Raw genomic sequence first — 23,935 nt, 5'->3', positions numbered from 1 at the left:
AGGATGTTGCCTGGTATGGTATGCTATTAGGAAAGGTTGAGTAGGATTGTTTTCGTTGGAAAGACGGAGGTTGAGGGGGGGACCTGATTGAGGTCTACAAAACTATGAGAGGTATGGACAGGGTGGATAGCAACAAGCTTTTTCCAAGAGTTGGGGTGTCAATTACAAGGGGTCACGATTTCAAGGTGAGAGGGGGAAAGTTTAAGGGGGTTGTGCGTGGAAAGTTTTTTTTCGCAGAGGGTGGTGGGTGCCTGGAATGCTTTGGCAGCGGAGGTGGTAGAAGCGGGCACGATAGTATCATTTAAGATGCATCTGGACAGATATATGAACGGGCGGGGAACAGAGGGAAGTAGATCCTTGGAAAATAGGTGACAGGTTTAGATAAAGGATCTGGATCGGCGCAGGCTGGGAGGGCCGAAGGGCCTGTTCCTGTGCTGTAATTTTCTTTATTCTTTGTTTTTTGTATAGGGAACCAGGTATGTATAGGGAACGAGGTACCTATGAAGAACCGGGTGGAATTCTCCGCCCTCCCCCCCCGCCCCCGGCCAGGTCGGAGAATCGGCACCATTTGCCTTGGAGGGCGCGGCATCGGTCGGGGTATGTGCCGACTCTCCAGCCCGGGCCGGCAAGGGTCGGCGCGCTGATTCTCCGCCCGGATGGGCTGAGCGGCCGTCATCAAAAAGCCGAGTCTCGCCGGCGGCGTTCTAACATCCTCTGGGCCAGTGGGACCTCGCCGTTGAAGGGTCAAGGGGGGCGGGGGCGTGGTCTGTGGGGGGAGTGTGGGGGGAGTCGGGGGGGGGGGGGTCCGACACCGGTGGGGGGGGCATCCGTAGTGGCCTGGCCTGCGATCGGGGCCGACCAATCGGTGGGCCGGACTCTCTGCTCCCCGGCCTCCTTTCGTTCGCGCCGGCTCCTGTAGCCCTGCGCCATTTGGCATCAGGATCGGCGCGGGGAAGAAGGCCACTGCGCATGCGCTAATTGGCGCCAGCCCAACTGCACATGCGTGGACCCCGCACCGCCGGGTTCAGGCCGGGATCGGCAGCTGGTGTGGCATCGGCCACTCCAGCACCGTCCTAGCCCCCTGTGCGCCGCAGAATAGGGTCCCGGAACGAGCGCCGCCGCCGGAGTAAAACACTGGAGTAAAACACCCTAACCCTTAGCTGCCCGATGGGAGAATCCTGCCCCCTGTATATGAGGAATCAGGCATGTATGTTAGGAACCAAGTATATATGAAGAACTCGGTATGTATGGGGAACCAGGTATGTATGTTAAAAGACATGTGTATATGGGAAATTATGGATGTATGAGGAACCAGATTAGGTATAAAGAACTAGGGTACCACTTATGTAAGAGGAACAACATATGGGGAATCAGATATGTATATAGTGCGATGTTAAGAACACAGCTGATGGTAAATGCTGGATTATTCCAAATTCCCAAAATGAAGCAATTGCCCTCCACTGTATTCTGCAGACATGAAAGGTGGCTCTACTCTTGGAAACATCAAACTAAGTACTTTTGACCCGGAAATTGGCCCCTAAGCCAACTAAACCCGCCCCCAACCCACCCATCCCGAAACCACCACATACCCGATGATATCCCCCTGAACCAACAAAGGCTGAAGAAAGAATCAAGGCAGGAAAGGAAGGACGAGACTGTGGAAGCGAGGAGCGAGGCAGAACAACGTATGGCGGAGCGAGCAGAACTGCCAATGCAAACACTGATCTACCCAATATGACATTGGATAGAGCAGCTAACACAGGAGCTCCTAAAACACAGGGACACCATAAAAAAATAAATCATGGCAATGGTAAGGTTGACAGCTGCAGACACCCTGGTGCCCTGCAAAGAGGCGCTGCAGAGAACATAAGAACATAAGAACTAGGAGCAGGAGTAGGCCATCTGGCCCCTCGAGCCTGCTCCACCATTCAATGAGATCATGGCTGATCTTTTGTGGACTTAGCTCCACTTTCCGGCCCGAACACCATAACCCTTAATCCCTTTATTCTTCAAAAAACTATCTACCTTTATCTTAAAAACATTTAATGAAGGAGCCTCTACTGCTTCACTGAGCAAGGAATTCCATAGATTCACAACCCTTTGGGTGAAGAAGTTCCTCCTAAACTCAGTCCTAAATCTACTTCCCCTTATTTTGAGGCTATGCCCCCTAGTTCTGCTTTCACCCGCCAGTGGAAACAACCTGCTCGCATCTATCCTATCTATTCCCTTCATAATTTTATATGTTTCTGTAAGATCCCACCTCATCCTTCCAAATTCCAACGAGTACAGTCCCAGTCTACTCAACCTCTCCTCGTAATCCAACCCCTTCAGCTCTGGGATTAACCTAGTGAATCTCCTCTGCACACCCGCCAGTGCCAGTACGTCCTTTCTCAAATAAGGAGACCAAAACTGAACACAATACTCCAAGTGTGGCCTCACTAACACCTTATACAATTGCAGCAGAACCTCCCTAGTCTTAAACTCCATCCCTCTAGCAATGAAGGACAGAATTCCATTTGCCTTCTTAATCACCTGTTGCACCTGTAAACCAACTGTTTGCGACTCATGCACTAGCACACCCAGGTCTCTCTGCACAGCTGCATGTTTTAATATTTTATCATTTAAATAATAATCCCTTTTGCTGTTATTCCTACCAAAATGGATAACCTCACATTTGTCAACATTGTATTCCATCTGCCAGACCCTAGCCCATTCACTTAGCCTATCCAAATCCCTCTGCAGACTTCCAGTATCCTCTGCACTTTTTGCTTTACCACTTATCTTAGTGTCGTCTGCAAACTTGGACACATTGCCCTTGGTCCCCAACTCCAAATCATCTGTGTAAATTGTGAACAGTTGTGAGCCCAACACTGATCCCTGAGGGACACCACTAGCTACTGATTGCCAACCAGAGAAACACCCATTAATCCCCACTCTTTGCTTTCTATTAATTAACCAATCCTCTATCCATGCTACTACTTTACCCTTAATGCCATGCATCTTTATCTTATGCAGCAACCTTTTGTGTGGCACCTTGTCAAAGGCTTTCTGGAAATCCAGATATACCACATCCATTGGCTCCCCGTTATCTAGAGGATGGAGCAACGACTGGAGGAGCAGGAGGCAATGGTGCGGGAACTTGAGGGGGCAGCCACCATCCAAGGAGACCGGATTGCCTTGCTGGAGGCAGAGGTGGCAAGGTTGATGGTGGCCAGAGAGCGCTCAAGTGAAAGGTGGAAGCCCAAGAAACAGGATTTCCAGAACCTCAGGATTGTGGGAGTACTGGAAGGCACCAAGGGCAGAAACCCCTGAGTAGGTGGTGCAGACCCTGGATACGCTGGTCAGGTGCAAAAGTTTCCCAAGACCCCAGAGGTGGACAGAGCCCACAGGTCACTCTGGCAAAAGCCCAAGGCAGGAGAATCATCGTGGGCCATTATCATTCAGCTCCACCAACAAGGAGCGGATCTTGACACTGGGCATGAAACACGTGGTCCTGCAGGTGGAAAGGGCACGCGATCCATGTGTATCAGGATATTGGGGCCGACCTGGCCAAGCATCGGGTCGGGTTTAATGGGATTAAAACAGCTTTATTTAAGAGCAAGGTATGATTCGGGATGCTATGCACGGGCAAACCAAGGGTCACCTATCAAAACAAAGAACATTACTTCATCACACCGGGAGAAGCGGGAGTTCATCCACAAGAATGGGCTGGGAAAGCAGTAAAAGTAATGGATACAAATGGACCATTGTTAATGATTAGTTCACTTTGCTTTAGCGCAACTGCATGTCCTGGGGGTGGGTGGAGACGTGGGGGCGGGGGGGGGGGGGGGGGGGGGGGGGGGGGGGATGTGCAGCAGAAGGGTACCAAACCGGGAAGGGAGGGGGGAGAGGAACCAAACGGGTGGCGAATGGGTTCCTAATTCTGCTCCTATGTCTTATGGTCTTATGGAGGAGTTGCTCACGACGGGGGAAGCCACCATCCTGGCGAACATGCTAAGTATGTGGAGGGTCGGGCTGCGGTCAGCTCCCGACAGGGAGCGAGAGCCTAACAAAAGGAGCACAGCACTAGGTTGAAGGAAGGGAGGGGGAAGATCGAGGGGTAGAGGCAGTGAGGGAAAGTACAGGAGAGATAGACGGGACCGATGGGGGGGGGGGTTATTAATAGAGGGGAGTAGGAAAAGGGGGAGGGGAAAACACTGACTGCACCAGGTTACACATGGCAACGCCTGGAACAAAGAAAGCAACGTTCGTCTGTGTCGGGGTTTGTGGAAAGGTTTGCCCGGAGATGGCAGCCGTTCGTAGACTGCGTGAAAAAAGGAGGTAGGGGAGTTGGGGAGTGGTGGACAGGATGGTGGGGCGTTAGACATATATTTGTTTTGATTATTTGCATTCCTGTTTGCTTGCTTTTTTATGGTTGCGTTTGATGTATACATATATAAATGCTTCAATAAAAAATTTTTTTTTAAAAAGAAAGCAACGACGGCTATCTTGGAATGCTTCCAAACAAAGGGAAACCCAGGAGTGCAGGAGCACAATCACATGGTGCATATGGCTGTGGCAGCCATCTTGAATGGCCCCCAAATAAAGGGAAACCCCGGAGAGCAGGGACGTCCACCCGACGAGTATGGCTGACCCGTTGCTGGGGGGGGGGGGGGGGCGGGGGGGGGGGGGGGGAGAATTCAGAACCCCCCCCCCCCGTCAGAATAGTCACCTGGAACGACAGGGGACTTAACGGTCCAGTAAAAAGATCCCGAGCTTTCGCCTGAGAGACACACCTGAGGGTGAAGGACTGACTGAGGGTAAGAAAGAGCTGGGTAGGACAGACTACCGAGCGTGTTACGGGGTGAGGGCTAGGAGGGTGGCCATACAATTCCATAAGAGGACGACATTCACAGCCATGGTGAGAGAAGTGAACAACATTAAGGAGCAGATGGGGGCAGTGGACCCATGGAGGTTCACACACCCAAGGTAGAAAGAGTTCTCCTTCTTCTCCCAGGTCCACAGAGTCTACACCTGAATCGACTTCTTTGCAGTGGGGAAATTGGTGCTTTCAGGGGTGAAAGGGGCAGAGACTTTGCAATAGTAATCTCCAACCATGCACCACACTACGTCGATGTGAGGTTGGAGACTGGGCAGGCTCAACACTCCCCATGGACGCTGCACACAGCCTTCCTCACCGACAAGGCATTCTGTGAGAGAATGTCACAAGCCATCGATGGGTATGTATCCTGCAACCTTCCACATTCTGGTCTCACCCTCCACATTCTGGGGTATACTGAAGGCAGTGCTAATGGGGGAAATAATATTGTTTAAGGCAGTTGGGAACAGGAAGGAGATGGCGGCAAGGCAGCAGTTGGTCAACTCCATATTGGATGGGGACCTGGAAGCACCATTAGAACTGGGGAAGTCACGGAGAGTGTTAATTCCATGCAGTCGGGGAAGGCCGGACTGAGAAGTTCTCAGTAGACTTCTAAACAAGATTTGCGCCAGCACTGGCCCCGCACCTGCGGGAGATGTTCAATGACTCGCTAGCAGGGGGAACCCTACCACCCATGCTGGCACAGGCCTCGATATCACTGGTCCCGAAAAAAGACAAAGACCCGATGAAGTGCAGGTCATATAGACCCTTCTCACTCCTAAACACTGATACCAAAGCCCTGGCAAGGCGACTGGAGAGTTACGTGCCGAAGATAGTCGCGCGAGATCAGACGGGCTTTGTCAAGGGAAGACAACTAACCATGAACATCAGGCGTGATCATTTCCCTGGATGCAGAGAAGGCCTTCAACAGAATTGATTGGAAGTACCTCACAGAGGTACAGAGGTGTTGCAATGATTTGGGTTTGGGCAAGGGTTCACTTTGTGGGTGAAACTACTTTACAGCACCCACATGGCAAGCGTATCGACAAATACCACCAGCTCTGGATACTTCGGCTGCACAGAGGCACAAGGCAGGGATGCCCATTGTCCCCTGTATTATTTGTCCTGACAATCGATCGACTGGTAATCACTTTCAGGTCATCGAAGGCGCGGAGAGGCATTCAAAGGGGAAAAGGGGAGACCGAAAGCGTAGAGTCTCACTCTATGTGGATGTCCTGCTCCTCTATGTTTCGAACCTCCTGACCAGCATTGGAGAAAGAAGGATGGAACTCCTAAGGAAGTTTGCAGCCTCCTCAGGTTACAGAGTTAACCTGAGCAAGTGCAAAATCTTCCCTGTAGACCCGTGGGGGGGAAACAGAGCTGGGGAAGTTGCTGTTCAAATTGGCCCAGACCAAATTCTGATACCTGGGGATCCAAATATCTCATGACTGGACACGGACCCATAAATGGAACCTGACAGGTCTGGTGGAGGAAGTTAAAAAGGGACCTCACTCCCGCTCTCCCTGGCGGCGAAAATGCAGACGATCAAGATGAATGTGCTGCCCAGGTTCCTCTTCCTGTTCAGATCCCGCCCGATCTTCATCTCCAAGACCTTCTCACTGAAGGTGACAAATTAATCCTGCCGTTTGTTGGCGGGGCGGGGGGGGGAGTAGAACCTGAGGATCAGGAAAGTGTGCTGCAAAGAAGGAGCAACATGGAGGAAGGCCTGGCCTTCCCAAACCTCCAGTTCTACCACTGGGCTGCTACCACAGAAAGGGTACGGCGATGGGTCAGGGAGCTGAGGGCAGAGTGGGTTAAGATTCCTGTACAGGGACATCCCTTCGAGCACTGGCATGGCCGCATTCCCATCACCCCCCCCCCCCCCCCCCCCCCCGCCCCCAGTCAGATATTCAAATAGCCACACTGAGCATGTGGAACCAACTGCAGCACTGCGTCGGTCTGACCACTATTTCCATCATGGCCTCCATGTGCAAAAACCATATTAATCTTAATAATCTTTTATTGTCACAAGTAGGCCTACATTAACATTGCAATGAAGTTACTGTGAAAAGCCCGTAGTCGCCACACTCCGGTGCCTGTTCGGGTACACGGAGGGCGAATTCAGAATGTCCCAGTTACCTAATAGCACATTTTTCGGGACTTGTGGGAGGAAACCGGAGCACCCGGAGGAAACCCACGGAGACACAGTGAGAACGTGCAGACTCCACACAGACAGTGACCCAAGCCAGGAATCGAACCTGGGATCCTGGCGTTGTGAAGCAACTGTGGTGAATGTATTATACCAATAATCCACCATTGTATCTGTACCATGCTTTGCCCTTGTATTTGTATCTGTACTGTGCTGTTGTCCTTGTGGGCTCCACCTATGGGCTATTGTATGGCATTATCCATAAGGTAACATGTTGGGGCCTGTATGGGCTCCGCCCATGGCTCCTCCCCTTGAAGGGAGGTATAAAGAGCAGTCGACCTGTAGGCGGTTCTCAGTATTGAATCAGTCGCAGGCAGGCACTGCTCTAAGTTGATTAAAGCATCGGTTTACTTCTACTCTTGTCTCGAGTGAATTGATAGTTGCATCAGTAACAGTGCTGACCACTGTGCTACTGTGCTGCCCTGTACAAGTTGCTGGAGTGGGCACATAGGTGGCAGATGAAGTGAGGTGATGCTTTTTGGTAGGAAGAACATGGACAGACAATATAAAATAAGTGGGAACATTCTGAAAGGGGTCAGGGGCAGAGGGACCTGGGTGCGTATGTGCATTGATCATCGGGTTGGTGGACAGGTAGAGAGAGCAGTTAATAAAGGCTTTATGAGGGGCGGCACGTGGCACAGTGGTTAGCACTGGGACTGCGCCGCTGAGGACCCGGGTTCAAATCCCAGCCCTGTGTCACTGTCCGTTTGGATTTTGCACATTCTCCCCGTCTGTATGGGTTTCACCCCCATAACCCAAAGATGTGCGGGTTAGGTGGATTGGCTATGCTAATTTGCCCCTTCATTGGAAAAAAAATAATTGGGTGCTCTAAATTTATATTTAAAAAAGTAAAGGCACTTCTGGTGGCGGCTATGAAGGAGTAAGCCGCACATTTGGTGGCTCCTGCTTGGGTCGGACCTTTGGACCTTTCCCCCCCGGTCTTCTACCGGACATCAATTGTAAAATTGATGACCGAGGCAATTGTGTACTGAATTCCCACATCGGTGCATGAAGAGAAGGACTAGAAGTGCTCGTAAAGGCAGAAACAGAAAGACAGAGAAGGCTTGGATTGAAGCTGAAGCAGGAGACAGCATGACGGAGGACCGGAACCCTGGTTTGTCGACCCAGCGGTCAACGCAGCAGCTGATGCAAGTTATTCAGGAAGGCTTTGCTGAGCAGAAACGGGACTGCTTGGACCCGATAAAAGAGTCAATTGAGAGGCTGGAGTTTAGATTGGACGCCCAAGATCGGGCGATCCAGAAGGTAGAGAAGGCGCTGGCTGAGCAGGAGGAACATCAAACTGCAGTGGAGTTGGAGATGGGGATGCTGAGAGATCAGCAGAAGAAGCTCCTGGAGAAGGCGGAGGACCTAGAGAATAGGTCCTGCCAGCAGAACTTGAGAATCGTTGGGCTCCCGGAGGGGTCCGAAGGAGCGGACGCTGGGGCATACATCGTAGACATGTTTGAGAAGCTGCTGGGGGATGGGGCATTTTCCCGACCCTTGGAGATGGACAGAGCTCACAGAGCACTCGCGAGGAAGCCGCGAACGGGAGACCTCCCGAGAGCAATGTTGGCGAGATTCCACAGGTACTTGGATAAGGAGCGCATTCTACAGTGGGCCAAGCAGACATGGAGCTGTAGGCGGGACAATAATATCCTGCGGGTCTACCAAGACCTGAGTGTGCAGATGGCCAGGAGAAGAGCAGGCTTCAATCAGATTAGGTCGATCTTTTTAAGAAAAAGGTGAAGTTCGGACTGTTGTATCCGGCCCATCTCTCGGTCACGTACGAGGAACAGCACATTTAATTCAAGTCGCCTGAGGACGCACTGGACTTTGCGAAAAGGAAAGGACTGATGGTGACTGAGAACTTTTGAACTTTGCTGCAACGTTCATGATTTTTTTTTTTCTGTTCTTTAAAAAAAAAAGTTTCCCGTTTTTTGTTTTGTGGAAGCTGTTTGTAATGCCTTCTGTATTCATTTGGGACCAGTGGAAGAGCTGAGTGAGTTAAGGTTTTCATTGTACTGTTGGGAGATGGAGGTGTGCTTGTTTAGATTTTGGTGTTTTTCTGTCGGGCAATTGTGTGGGGATTGTTTGATGTTGGAGTATGTTTGTATGAGCGGGGGGTGGGGGGTGGGGGGGGGGGACAATAGGTGGGAGACTATCCGGCGCCAGGGATGGGGGCCACCAAGCTAGCTGGGCGGGCTAGCTCACGGAAGCATAGTGGGGGGTGTGCATATGTTTGGTTTATTAAAGGGGTTGGTTTACAGAGTGTTGTTACTAGTGGGGGGAGGGGGAAAATGTTCTGCTGACGAGGGAGGGACTTGAGCTAAGGGACAGAGAGGAGGTTGGGGGGGGGGGGGGGGAGAGGCTGCCTGGGGCTGGGCCGGTGGAGGCGCGGAGCATGGGCTGGTGGCGGGCCCAAAAAATGGGATGGCTGATCAGCGAAGCCGGGGGGGGGGGGGGGCAATGAGCCCCCCCACTAGGCTGTTCATCTGGAATGTTCGAGGGTTAAATGGGCCGGTCAAAAGGGCACGTGTGTTCGCGCATCTTAGGGGACTGAAGGCGGACGTGGTAATGCTGCAGGAGACGCACATTAGGGTAACTGACCAGATTAGATTGAGGAAAGACCGGGTAAGTCAGGTCTTTCACTCGGGACTAGATTCAAAGACTAGAGGGGTCGCGATCCTGATCAATAAGCGGGTGGTGTTTGAGGCGGGTAGAATAGTGTCGGACGTGGGAGGTCGATACATTATGGTCAGTGGGAAACTGGAGGGGGTGCAGGTGGTATTAGTAAATGTGTATGCGTCAAATTGGGATGATGTGGAGTTTATAAAGAGGATGCTGGGTAAGATACCAGACCTGGACTCGCACAGGTTGGCCATGGGAGGGGACTTCAAAACAGTTATTGACCCTGGCTTGGACCGGTCAAGCTCAAAAACAGGCAGGGTGCCAGCAATGGCAAAGGAATTAAGAGGGTTTATGGAGCTGATGGGGGGTGGATCCATGGAGGTTTGGGCAGCCGAGGGTGAAGGAGTTCTCCTTCTACACACATGTGCATAAAGTGTACTCCCAGATTGATTTCTTTATTCTGAACAGGGCTTTACTGATGGGGGTGGTGGACACGGGGCACTCAGCGATCACAATCTCAGACCATGCTCCGCACTGGGTTGACCTGCAGGTTAGTAAAGACAGTAACCAGCACCCGCAATGGAGGTTAGATGTGGGACTTTTGGCGGATGAAGGGGTGTGCGAGCGGCTGAGGAAATGTATTCAGAGCAACCTGCAGGTCAATGACACGGGAAATTTCAGCAGCGATGGTCTGGGAAGCACTGAAGGCGGTGATGAGGTGGGAGCTGATCTCGATACGGGCCCATAGGGAGAAGGTGGACAGGGCAGAGATGGACTGACTGGTAAAGGAGATACTACAGATCGATAGGAGGTATGCGGAGACCCCAGAGGCAGGGCTTTTAAGGGAACGGCGGAGGGTACAGGCGGAGTTAGGCTTGTTAACCACAGGGAGGGTGGTGGAGCAGCTGAGAAAGGCGAAGGGGGCGATCTATGAGCATGGAGAGAAGGCCAGCAGAATGCTGGCACAGCAGCTTAGAAAGAGGGAGGCAGCCAGGGAGATAGGGAAAGTAAATGACGGAGGTGGGAACCTGGTTGGAGATTCAGCAGGGGCGAATAAGGCGTTTAGGGATTTCTACAGTAGGCTGTATAGGTCGGAACCCCCTACGGGGCCAGAGGGGATGAGGCACTTCTTGGAGGGGCAGAATTACCCAAAGGTGGGCGGGGACTGGTAGAAGGACTGGGGGCCCCGATCGGGTTGGAAGAGATTGTGGAGGGTCTGAAGGCCATGCAGGCGGGTAAAGCCCCGGAACCGGACGGGTACCCAGTGGAGTTTTACAAAACGTTCTCTGGGATCTTGGGGCCGGTGTTGATGAGGATGTTCAATGAGGCAAGGGAGAGACGGGTGCTTCCCCCGACGATGTCACAGGCCACGATTTTGCTGATTCTGAAGCGGGACAAGAACCCGGAGCTGTGTGGATCCTACAGGCCGATTTCCCTGTTGAATGTGGATGCTAAATTGCTGGCCAAACTTTTGTACTCCAGGATTGAGGATTGTGTTCCGGAGGTTATTGGGGAGGACCAGACGGGTTTGTTAAGGGTAGGCAGTTGGTGGCCAATGTAAGAAGGTTGTTAAACGTGATCATGATGCCCCTGGAAGGTAGGGAGGTGGAGCTAGTGATCGCAATGGATGCAGAGAAGGATTTTGATCGGGTCGAATGGGATTATCTGTGGGAGGTACTGGGATGGTTCGGATTTGGGCGGGGCCTCAATGACTGGGTCAGGTTGCTGTATCAGCTCCTGTGGCAAGCGTACGGATGAATAGGACAACATCAGACTATTTTAGACTGCACCGGGGGACAAGACAGGGGTGCCCCCTCACCCCACTGATGTTCACGCTTGCTGTAGAGCCGTGGCAATTGGTCTGAGAGCCTCAAGAGGCTGAAAAGGGCTGCTCCGGGGGTGGGTGGAGCACAGAGTCTTGCTCTATGCAGACGACCTGCTTCTGTATGTATTGTATCCAATAAAGGGGATGGAAGAAATTATGAGGATTCTAGTGGAATTTGGCCGGTTTTCGGGGGATAAGTTAAATATGGGGAAAAGTGAGATGTTTGCGGTCCAGGCGAGGGGACAGGAGAGGCGATTGGGGAAGCTTTAGGTACCTAGGCATTCAAGTGGCGCGGGAATGGGACCGGCTGCATAAATTAAATCTAGTCCGACCAGTCGACCAAATGAAGGACGATTTTTGGAGATGGGACGAGCTCCCGTTGTCACTGGCTGGGAGGGTGCAGACGGTGAAGATGACGGTCCTCCCGAGATTCCTGTTCGTGTTTCAATGTCTCCCCATCTTTATTCCGCGGTCCTTTTTTAAACGGGTCAACAAAGTGATCTCTGGCTTTGTTTGGGCGGGCAATTGTTGAGAGGGTCATTGTTGAGCGGAGTGGAGGAGAGGGCGGGCTGGCACTGCCAAATTTTAGTAACTATTACTGGGTGGCGAATATAGCCATGATCAGGAAGTGGGTTGTGGGGAGGGGTGGGCATGGGAGCGTATGGAGGCGGCTTCATGCAAGGGCACCAGTCTGGGGGCGTTGGTAACTGCGCCTCTGCCATTCCCGCTGGCACAGTACTCCACCAGCCCAGTGGTGGTGGCAGCCCTGAGGGTCTGGGGGCAACGGAGGAAACATGTGGGAGCATCAGTCTGGTCCCCAAACTGTAATAATCACTGGTTTGCCCCGGGAAGTATGGATGGGGGGTTCTGGATATGGTGGAGAGCAGGGATTGAGAGGATGGGGGATATGTTTATCGAGGGGAGTTTTCTGAGTGTGAGGGCATTGGAGGAAAAGTTTGGGTTGGCGAGGGGAAACAAATTCAGGTATCTGCTGGTGCGGGACTTCCTATGTATGGGTGGACGCGTTGAGTAGAGTCAACGCATCCGCAACATGTGCCAGGCTCAGCCTGATACAATACAAGGTCGTTCACCGGGCTCATATGACAACGATGAGCAGATTCTTTGGAGTGGGAGACAGGTGTGCAAAATGTGCGGGAGGGCCAGCAGACCATGTCCACATGTTCTGGGCATGCCCGAAGCTTAGGGGATTTTGGCAGGGGTTTGCAGAAGTCATGTCCGCGGTGTTAAAAACAAGGGTGGCACTGAGTCCAGAGGTGGCGATTTTCAGGGTGTCGGAAGACCCGGGAATCCAGGAGGAGAAAGAGGCAGACGTTCTGGCCTCTGCTTCCCTGGTAGCCCGGAGACGGGTCCTATTCGCTTGGAGGGACTCAAAGCCCCCGAAGTCGGAGACGTGGCTAACTGACATGGCTAGCTTTCTCTGTTTGGCGAAAATCAAGTTCACCTTGAGAGGGTCACTGTTAGGGTTCACCCGGAGGTGGCAACCATTCATCGACTTCTTCGCGGAAAATTAATCGTCAGCAGAAGGGGGGGTGGGGGTGTTAGTTTAGCTTAGAGTAGGGGGTTAATAAAGGTGGGACCTGTAAGGAAGGGAGACGGCTTTTGCACTATGTTTATAGTTTCATGTACATTGTTTATTTTGTTATTGTTATAATACCAAAAATACCTCAATAAAATGTTTATTAAAAAAATAAATAAAGGCTTTTTGGGCATCTAGGCTTTATTAATATATATATTTTTTATTATTATTTGTTCACGGGACATGGGTGTCGCAGGCTGTGCCAGCATTTATTACCCATCCCTAATTGCCTTGAGGGGGGTGTTAACAGTCAACCACTGGACTAGAAATCCAGAGACCCAGAACAATTTTCTGGACCTGGGTTTGAATTCCACCACAACAGATGATGAAATTTGAATTGAATAAAAAGTCTTGAAATAAAAAGACTCATGATAACCATGAAACTGTTGTCAATTGTTGTCAAAACCCGTCTGCTTCACAAATGTCCTTCAGGGCAGGAAATCTACTGACCTTACCTGGTCTGACTTAAACGTGACTCCTAAATGTGGTTGAATGCCCTCTAAACTGGCCGAGCAAGCCATTCAGTTCAAAGGAATTAGGGATGGACAGTAAGGCTCATGTCCCATGAACTAATAAAAAAAACAAAGGATATGAACACATTGGAGAAAGTTCAGAGGAGGTTTACAAGATTGGTTCCAGGGATAAGAATATTCAGTTATGAGGATAGACTGGAGAGGTTGGGACTGTTCCCCTTGGAGAGGAGAAGGCTAAGAGGAGATCGGATAGAGATGTACAAAATCATGAGGGTCTTGTCAGAGCTAATATGGGGAAACTGTTGTTGCTCTCTTTGGTTGTTTCCAAATATGGCGGTTAATATGGTCACCTTCCTTAATTCTAATTACTTTTGCTTTAGAGTCACCAGGTATCTTTCGATACCGCCACAAGGTTCAAACCCGAATACTGATCAAAGAGTCGGTACACCAGTTAGTTAGTTCAAAGTCAATACTATTTATTTACACACACAGCAATATCTACTCATGCACGAAATATTACAGACTAAACTATCACTACTGCTAAAGCCTATACTTAGCTTCGGGCGCCCACTCAGTCAGAGGAATAATGGCCGTTGTTCGATTCTGAGGCTGCTGGGGTTGAACTGGTACAGGGGAACAGCTAAGGTTGTCCGTCTGGTAGCGTGCGTTTACCTTAGACTTACTTGCTTCTGGTGCAGCTGGTGGATGGGTCTCTCTGCTGTGGGAGCCAAGTCCAAGAGAGCGATTCTCACTTGGCACCTTCTTCTTATACCCGCAGGGGCTTCGCGCACTTTTGGGCAGGCCTTGAACTTGGCGCCAATCAATTGGGCCATTTCTTGATCATTCGCATTGATCCTGACCAATAAAGCGGTGGGTGCCCTGATGGCTGGGCATGTCCTAGGTGGCCGTTGGCCTCCTTTTGGTTTGGGGAACTGGCGCCGCGAGGTCTGGAGCCAGATCGGTTAATTAAGTATCTTCCTTTGTTCCCGGAGATGGGCCATTAGTATGCTAATGTGCCTACAGTTTCAGTCTCGTCTGAGAGTTGTTTCTCCAATGTGCAGACAGGCTCTGTGCCTGCCTGCTTTCTTAGCATTGTCCATATTTCCCTCCAATCTTTGCAAATGTCCATTTTGTATTCTGGAAGTGGCCATCCCAGATGGCTACACTGTTCCCCCACGGAAAAGGATCAAGAATGAGAGGGCACAGATTTAATGTGATTTTCAAAAGAAGCAAATGTGATGTGAGAAGAAACATTTTCACACGAGTGTTTCGGGTCTGGATTGCACTGTCTGGAAGCGTGGTGGAGGCATGTTCAGTCGAGACACTCAGGAGAGTTTTCAATGATTATTTGAATAGAAACGATGTGTAGGGGTAGGGGAAAAGGCAGGAGAATGGCACGAAGCCGTGATGCTTGTTTGGAGTTTCAGCACAGACGCAATGGGCCAAATGGTCTCCTTCTGCGTTGTAACAATTCTGTGACGTTTGGAACCAGCTAAGAATGGGAACCAGGTATGTATGGACAGCTCGATATGCATGGGAATTGAGTATTTATAAGAAACCAAGTATGTATGGAGGTGTTTTGACCACTTGATTTTATAATATGATTATGTCTTGAACTGTCTCTTTTAACTATAGTAAAACAGCATGCCCTGGGATGGGGAAATGGTGTGACATTGTGCTGATATCTGCCTGGCGATAAGCACGTGTTCTGTTTGCAATGTAGTCAGGTTAAAACTTATTGAAAATCAGGTGTAAGTTTTAAAACCTAGAAGGCAAGTGGAAGGCAGCTGGCCTTGATGCTGCAGACTCACAGAGTCATTCATATCGAAGGAGTTGGGAAAAGGGAACCCACAAAGGTGCAACTACGCCAATCAGTAGACAAGGACTGCTTCTGGGTTACCCATCCATTGAAGGGCTTGTGAGGACAGAACCTATGTTCTGAGAAAACAAGGATTGTGAAATTTTAGGGACCACGGAAACCTTGTCACAGGGAGTCCATTTAATTATGCTCATAGGGTCAAGTGAAGAGGACTTTCTTTAAAAGGATGCTGGAAGATTCACCTTGGCAAAGCAGGAAAAGGGGGTTCGGTTACTGATGGAAAGACTTGCACTTAAAACCTAGCACTACGGAGTGTGGTATAATATGTAAATGCCATATTCTTTTTTTTGTTGTGTTGAGAAATTAAAGGGGGTTATCTTTTCTGTCGTTTGGAGTATTAGGTTCCTACTAAGTCATGTTTATTCCATATGGGATTTAGGATGGGACATTTTGACGCTTGTTGGTCACTGAGATATTCACATCCCTTTGGAAGGTATCAGTCTCTGTGTGGATCAGAACACTTATCAAGTGAATCATTGAGCAATGGTGGTGTGGAGGCAATGTCACTGGGCTAATTCTCCAGGGACCCAGGATAATGCTCTGGCGAGATGGGTTCAAATCCTACTATGCCAGCTTCATAGAATCCCTATAGGAGGAGGCCATTCGGCCCATCGTGTCTGCATCGACCCTTTGAAAGAGCACCCTGCCTAGGCCCACTCCCCTGCTTTATCCCAGTAACTCCACTCAATGTGCACATCTTTGGACACTAAGGAGCAGGCAAATCCATCCAACCTGCACATCTTTGGACTTTGGGAGGAAACTGGAGCACCCGGAGGAAAATCTTCACAGAGAACATGCAAACTCCACACAGTCACCCAAGGCCGGAATCCAACATGGGTCCCTGGCACTGTGAGGCAGCAGTGGTAAACACTGTGATGCTTGTGGAATTTAAATTCAATTAATAAATCTGGCAGTAATGTTGACCATACCAAGTATTATTGATTGTTGTCACAACGCATCTGGTTCACTAATGTATTTTAATGAAGTAAATCTGCTATCCTTACTGGTCTGGCCTACATGTGACTCCAGATTCATAGCAATGCGGTTGACTCTTAAATGCCCTCTGAAATGGCCTATCAAGCCACTCAGTTCAAGGGCACGTGGGGTTGGTTAACAAACGCTGGCCTCGCCAGTGACACCAACATAGCATGAAAGGATAAAGAAAAGAAATGTAGGTCAACTTTTGCCTGATACGATCACATGGCCACCCAGCTGACGTTTTCTGATGTTGGCGTGATAAAGGCTACATTCACCAAGAAATTTTACAAATGGCTGTCTGGAACTTTCCCAAGTGGGGGATTTGCAGACAGCCCTGTCCTTTGTCTTCCAAGTGAAAACACAGCAAGGGATGGGAGGGGAGAGGGAGCACCTCGACTTTCTAATTTTACATGTACATAGTGCAATAAAAAGAAGTGTCTATCTTTGCAGGTACCATTACTGTGATCTATAATCGTAACAAAAATGAATCTTATGTTTGGATTTGTTTATTGTCACGTGTACCAAGGTACAGTGAAAAGTATTTTTCTGCGAGCAGCTCAAACAGATCATTAAGTACATGGGAAGAAAATAAATTACATAATCGGCCAACACAAGGTACACAATGTAAATACGTAGACACCGGCATCGGGTGAAGCATACAGGAGTGTAATACTAATCAGGTCAGTCCATAAGAGGGTCATTTAGGAGTCTGGTAACAGCTGGGAAGAAGCTGTTTTTGCATCTGTTTGTGCGTGTTCTCAGACTTCTGTATCTCCTGCCCGATGGAAGAAGTTGGAAGAGTGAGTAAGCCGGGTGGGAGGGGTCTTTGATTATGCTACCCGCTATCCCCAGGCAGCGGGAGGTGTAGATGGAGTCAATGGATGGGAGGCAGGTTCGTGTGATGGACTGGGCTGTGTTCACGACTCTCTGAAGTCTCTTGTGATCCTGGGCCGAGCAATTGCCATAACAGGCTGTGATGCAGCCTGATAGGATGCTTTCTATGGTGCACCTGTAAAGATTGGTAAGAGTCAGAATGGACATGTCAAATTTCCTTAGTTTCCTGAGGAAGTATAGGCGCTGTTGTGCTTTCTTGGTGGTCGTGTCGACGTGGGTGGATCAGGACAGTTTGTTGGTGATGTGCACCCCTAGGAATTTGAAACTGCTAACCATCTCCACCTCGGCCCCGTTGATGCAGATAGGGGTGTGTACAGTACTTTGCTTCCTGAAGTCAGTGACCATCTTAGTTTGCTGGCATTGAGGGATAGATTGTTGTTGTTACACCATTCCACTAGGTTCTCTAGCTTCCTCCTGTATTCTGACTCATCGTTGTTCGATATCCGACCCACTATGGTCGTGTCATCAGCAAACTTGTAGATAGAGTTGGAACCAAATTTTGCATTCAGTCTTAGGTGTATGGGGAGTATAGTAGGGGGCTAAGTACGCAGCCTTGCAGGGCCCCGGTAGGACACTATGTTCAAGCAATTTTGAAATGTAAAAGGTTGCAAAATTGATGTACCAAGTTCCACCGCAGTTGTTTGATGGTGAGAAAAAGAGAAACAAGTCATTTTAGTGAATGACATTTGAAGTGCATTAATTGTTACTATTTAGTAAGGTCGTCAACTAGAATACCTTTCATATGTGGTGTTGCCATTAGCACAAGAAGATGAATGAAAAACACCATTACAAACCCACGCTTTTGGCTCTGGAAGTTCACATTATTTTGTTACAAAAACCTTTTAAGTTGAAGGTCATAAAGCAATTTAAGCCAAAAATGTCCCAAGTAATGATGCCAGGAAGGGTTGTATTATTAATACAGACATCCCCCAACACAGTGTTTTTCAAACTTTTTTTTTCCGGGACCCACTTTTGCCAACGCGCCAACCTTCGGGACCCACGGCGGCCGACCTTCGAAATCCACGTCTCGTTCGCTTCCCCAGTTTTCCGTGAGTCTAGGCCATGATTGGGACACTAAAGCTCACTTTCCCCAGACAAGGGAGAGAAAGAAAATCATCTAGCTTTCCTGTTCTTAATCACTATCTAGCAGCCCCTGGTGCGTTGAACTTATGTCAATATTGAGTGAGGACAGGATAATTGAGCTAACGGACCCCCAGAATGCCAAGTACCTGAATTTAAAACAGACAATACTGAAAATAGTCAGCAGATCAGGCATCACTTGATGGCGGTGATAGAAGGCTATCGATCTGAAAAGTTTAGCCATTTATTTTTTTATCACTGATAAACGCTGCTCAAAGCTAAAATGAAGGGTAAGAGGAAGTAAAGGCATACCCTTATTCAGTCATCCTGTCTCCCCTTTCTCAGCCACATGGCGTCTTCCATCTTCCAAGTGTTGAAACCGCAGAGAGTTATATTAGCTGGCTGAGTTGTGCGATTGAATACATCTGCCTTCACAGACACGTGAACTCAGCACAAATGGGCAGGCATTTAATTAAAAGAGAGAGACGGGAATGACAGTTTGTGTGGCCAGTGGTGTGAAGGGACTTAAAACAAGTGCAGAATCACAAAACAGTCTGAGTCCCATTTACAGATCTTTCTAAACAGTTCCCATGGTCAATTGTATTCAGCATTTAGAACAGAATTTCGGATAGGACCATATAAATTTGCCTCCAGGCCAATGTGCAATTTCACCTTGCTCATTTAATCAGAATTGGTGACTCTCCCCCTTAATCAATTGACAATAAATCGATTAACTACGATATTTATGATCTTGCCCTTCAATACAGAAGTCGTTCTGTTCTCACCTACAGTGGATGATACACGGTCACTTTCCCGGAGTTGCATTCACTCTAGCATGATTTTCCCCATAAATGTACGTATGTCGGCTCCTATGCCCCCGAAACCAATACAGTGCACTGAGCTTAATTCTTAAAATAATTAAAGGGGCAAAATTGATAAACATGAATCTGGTGCAATAAGCTAGAATTCCGAACTGTCAAATCTGTCCTCATTGTCATTGTTTAAGGAGAGGACTGAAATGACGTTTTGGGTCGGATTTTCCCTGCATACTTCTGAATGCTGCTGTGGGGAAACTCTGCGTTCGCGACTGATGGGCGTAACGAGCAGCAATTGGATCCTGCCTCCGCGACCCACCTGCAGGTCGCGCCCCCCACTTTGAAACCCCCTGCCCGAACAGTATGCAAAGCTGCCGTTCTAATGCAAACCACTTAAATGGCAAATAATGGAAACATAAAAATATCACCCCTCTCCATTTGTGTGAAAAAAAAACTCTGAAGGAATTTCAGTTTGATAGAGAAAGGGCCTTAAATTTGGTGCAAAGTCCATCAAGCTGGGGATAAAGCCATGCTCCATTGAAACCAAGATCAATCATAGTTGTGTTAATTGTCAAGGGGTGGCAAGGCCTTCTATCACCTGAATTGTAGAATGATACAACACAGAAGGAGATAATTTGGCCCATTATGCTGATCTAGGTGACCTGAGTGGTTAAACAGTTCCCATGGCCAATTGTAGTGATGTTTGTAGAGTAAAACCGGTCAATAATAATGTTTCTTTGTCTTTTTATAGGTTGCAATCTATATTTGTAAACTTTAGACTCTCTTTTGCTCTAAGGAACTTTCAATTTAGCAGATTTAGAAAGATGCTACTACAGGCATTTTATCACAATAATAATCTTTATTGTCACAAGTAGGCTTACATTAACACTGCAATGAAGTTACTGTGAAAAGCCCCTAGTCGCCACATTCCGCCGTCTGTTCGGGTACACTGAGGGAGAGTTCAGAATGTCCAATTCACCTAACAGCACGTCTCTCAGGACTTGTGGGAGGAAACCGGAGCACCCGCAGGAAACCCACGGGGAGAACGTGCAGATTCCGCACAGACAATGACTCAAGCTGGGAATCGATCCTGGGACCCTGGCACTGTGAAGCAACCGCTGTACTACTGTGCCACCCATAAACTGAGTAAAATGCAGATTAGCATTGTGAGCGAGTCTGTTTCGTCAGATGCAAGTAAACTATCACCTAACTTCATAAATGTGTAAGATGCCAGATCAGATATCTTGGCTCTTGTTAAAGGAGAGGGGGTGAGGGGGGGAAGGGGGGGGGGTGAGGGGGGAAGGGGGGGGTGAGGGGGGGTGAGGGGGTGTGGGGGGGTGAGGGGGAAGGGGGGGTGGGGAAGGGGGGGGGTGAGGGGGGGGAAGGGGGGGGGTGAGGGGGGAAGGGGGGGTGAGGGGGGAAGGGGGGGTGAGGGGGGAAGGGGGGGTGAGGGGGGAGGGGGGGTGAGGGGGGAAGGGGGGGTGAGGGGGGAAGGGGGGGGGTGAGGGGGGAAGGGGGGGGTGAGGGGGGAAGGGGGGGAAGGGGTGGGGGGAAGGGGTGGGGGGAAGGGGGGGAAGGGGTGGGGGGAAGGGGGAAGGGGGGGGATGGGGGAGAATGGGGGGGGGGGGTGAGTTCCACAAATACCCCACTACCGAAAGGTTGCTCAACAGCTTGATGTCCCCAGGGATAATGCTGACAGCCAAGGAAGGAGATTGACTCAAAGGCTTCACTCACAAATACCAGTTTATGTTAAATGTTTATAAGGAGACATTATTTAGAAATTGAAAAATAAAAATAAAATTCTGCATCCCATAGCTAGATCAGTTATAGACAATCTGAGACATTGCAAACCACCAGTAATGAGACGACAATCTATAGAATGATAGAATTGTTGTAGCACAGGCCATTCAGTCCATCATGTGTGATCTGGCTCTCTGCAAGAGCAACTCACCCACACCTTTTCCCTGCAGCCTTGCAATTTTTTTCTGTGAAGGCAATTTTCCAATTCTCTTTCGAAATCCACAATTAAATCTGCCTCCATCACACTTGCAGGGAGTGCACTTCCGATCAGAACCACTTGCTGTGTACACAAAATAACCAAAATAAATGTTTTCCTCATGTCACTGTTGATTCTTTTGCAAATCCCCCTGTGAACTCTGGCCCTCGATCCTTCTGCCAATGGGAAGTTTTCCCTGACCTGTGCAGATTCCTCATGATTTTGAACACCTCTAGTAAATCTCCTCTTAAACTTCCCTTTGCCAAGGATAGACGATCAAAAGCGTTGTCAATTCTCCAGATGTTGAACCCTAAAATAATCTCACCAACTGTAATATTCTCAGACTCTTGACATTGCTGTAATTAATGGGGATCATGGGTTGTGGGGAGAAGGCAGGAGAATGGGGATGAGAAACATATCAGCCATGAATTGAATGGCGGAGCAGACTCAATGAGCCGAGTGGCCTATTTCTGCTCCTCTATCTTATTGTCTTAATGCTCAGTATCAGTTCATGTTGATTTATGATACATTGGAATGCCTGTGAAACATTAACTGTTCACTTTGTTAAGTAACTCCATTCTGATTTGCTATTCACCTTTCTCCTCCACTGCTCTCTAAAGATGTTCTGGAAAACAGTTCCACAAGAACTCATCACCCTCCATACATTGTGTAAGAGACCTTTAGTTGTTTATGAGTCTTGATTAGTAGGTATCAGGAGGCTTTTTCACTTCTATTCATCACAGTTCAGTCACATTGTCAGATAGAGCAATTTCACTTTGACATAAGCATCAAATTGTCATCAGTGCAGTGATTTATACCTAAGCATCTAAGATCGAGAACGAGCTAATGACTCATATGTCTGGTTGTGGTCGAGATTTAGCAACTGTAAATAAACCAATGCTTGTTGAATCCTTTGCAAAGGAGGCCAGTGCAGGATTTTTGAAAACATCATTATTGCAGTGGTTGGCTACAGTGAAACTAGCTAAATAGACCACAATGGCTCCATATTTTTCTGACAATAATTTTTTGAATATTATGGATATTTTAGTGAAGTGATTTGAGGTTGTTGGAGTAATGGATAGAAAATAGTACCAGGCACAGCACCGAGTTTCCTTCCTTCTGCAATAAAAGGAAATGTGTGGTCGGCCATCACAGAAATCAATGTTGTTCTCAGGAAAAAAGAACTATATAGACTGTACATTCTACTATGATCTGTGACAATGTAGAGCTATGTGATGACAAATGTTTGCACAGAAAGTGTTATAGAAAGAGGTACAAATTAGTTCTTGAGTATAATTCTTGTGACTGCAAGATTTGAAAATTGGGTCAGTTTTTCGAAATCCATTCACCGGTCCACCCCCAGAGTTTTCTGCAATCTCTGGAGGAGGTGATTGGTGCTAGGTTACAATTCGATGGACACCCGCCTCTTAGTCCTTCACCAAGGGACTAATTAACATCTGGGGTGGACCCAGTATATTGCAAAGCTATTTTCACCAGTGACGACATCAAGGTTAAGATGAATTCTGCCTGCATCTTACCTCCACTGTCATGGACCGAACATAATACCCCACTCCCCGCAACTCCATATAAAACATAAGATAATAATAATCGCTTATTGTCACAGTAGGTTTCAAATTAAGTTACTGTGAAAATGCCCTAGTCGCCACATTGGGGAGGCTGGTATGGGAATTGAACCCATACGCTGCTGGCCCCTTGTTCTGCATTACAAGCAGGCTGTTTAGCCCACTGTGCTAAACCAGTCTCACTGTGCTAAACCAGATATAGGAGCAGAATTCGGCCCATCGGGTCTGCTCCATCATTCAATCATGGCTGCTGTGTTTCTCATCCCCATTCTCCTGCCTTCTCCCCATAATCCTTGATCCCCCTATTAATCCAGAATCTATCCATCTCTGTCTTAAAGACTTCCACCTCAACCTTGCGATTTAACAGACTTGTGTAGCTCACTGACACACAGACTGCAAAACCATCATTTGTTTTGTATTTCCAATATAAAAGTTGCCATACCATTCTGTTGGTAGATGCGATGGTGATTGAATTGTAATCTTTAAAAAAAACGCATTTTCTTGGATGATTTCAAGAAAAATAGAGAGAAGGAGAATAATTCTAAAAGGAGAAGCAGGGCACACAGACACTTCACCATGCCCAGACTGACTAAGAGTGGAGTGGCAGTGTGGTGTGCCGGGCGGTCAGCGCTCCTCGGCATGTCCGGACTCTCCCTGCGCTCTGCCACCGGCACCTTGCACTGTCCACGTGTCTATGCACAGAAGAACTAGGAGCAGGAGTAGGCCATCTGGCCCCTCGAGCCTGCTCCACCATTCAATGAGATCATGGCTGATCTTTTGTGGACTCAGCTCCATTTTCCGGCCCCGAACACCATAACCCTTAATCCCTTATTCTTCAAAAAACTATCTATCTTTATCTAAAAAACATTTAATGAAGGAGCCTCTACTGCTTCACTGGGCAAGGAATTTCCATAGATTCACAACCCTTTGGGTGAAGAGTTCCTCCTAAACTCAGTCCTAAATCTGCTTCCCTTATTTTGAGGCTATGCCCCGTAGTTCTGCTTTCACCCGCCAGTGGAAACAACCTGCCCGCATCTATCCTATCTATTCTCTTCATAATCTTATATGTTTCAATAAGATTCCCCCTCATCCTTCTAAATTCCAACGAGTACAGTCCCAG

Source organism: Scyliorhinus torazame, chromosome 4 (assembly GCF_047496885.1).
Source record: "Scyliorhinus torazame isolate Kashiwa2021f chromosome 4, sScyTor2.1, whole genome shotgun sequence".
In the NCBI taxonomy this organism is placed as follows: Eukaryota; Metazoa; Chordata; class Chondrichthyes; order Carcharhiniformes; family Scyliorhinidae; genus Scyliorhinus; species Scyliorhinus torazame.
The sequence above is the reverse complement of the archived record's forward strand: the minus strand, read 5'-3'. Positions refer to the sequence as shown.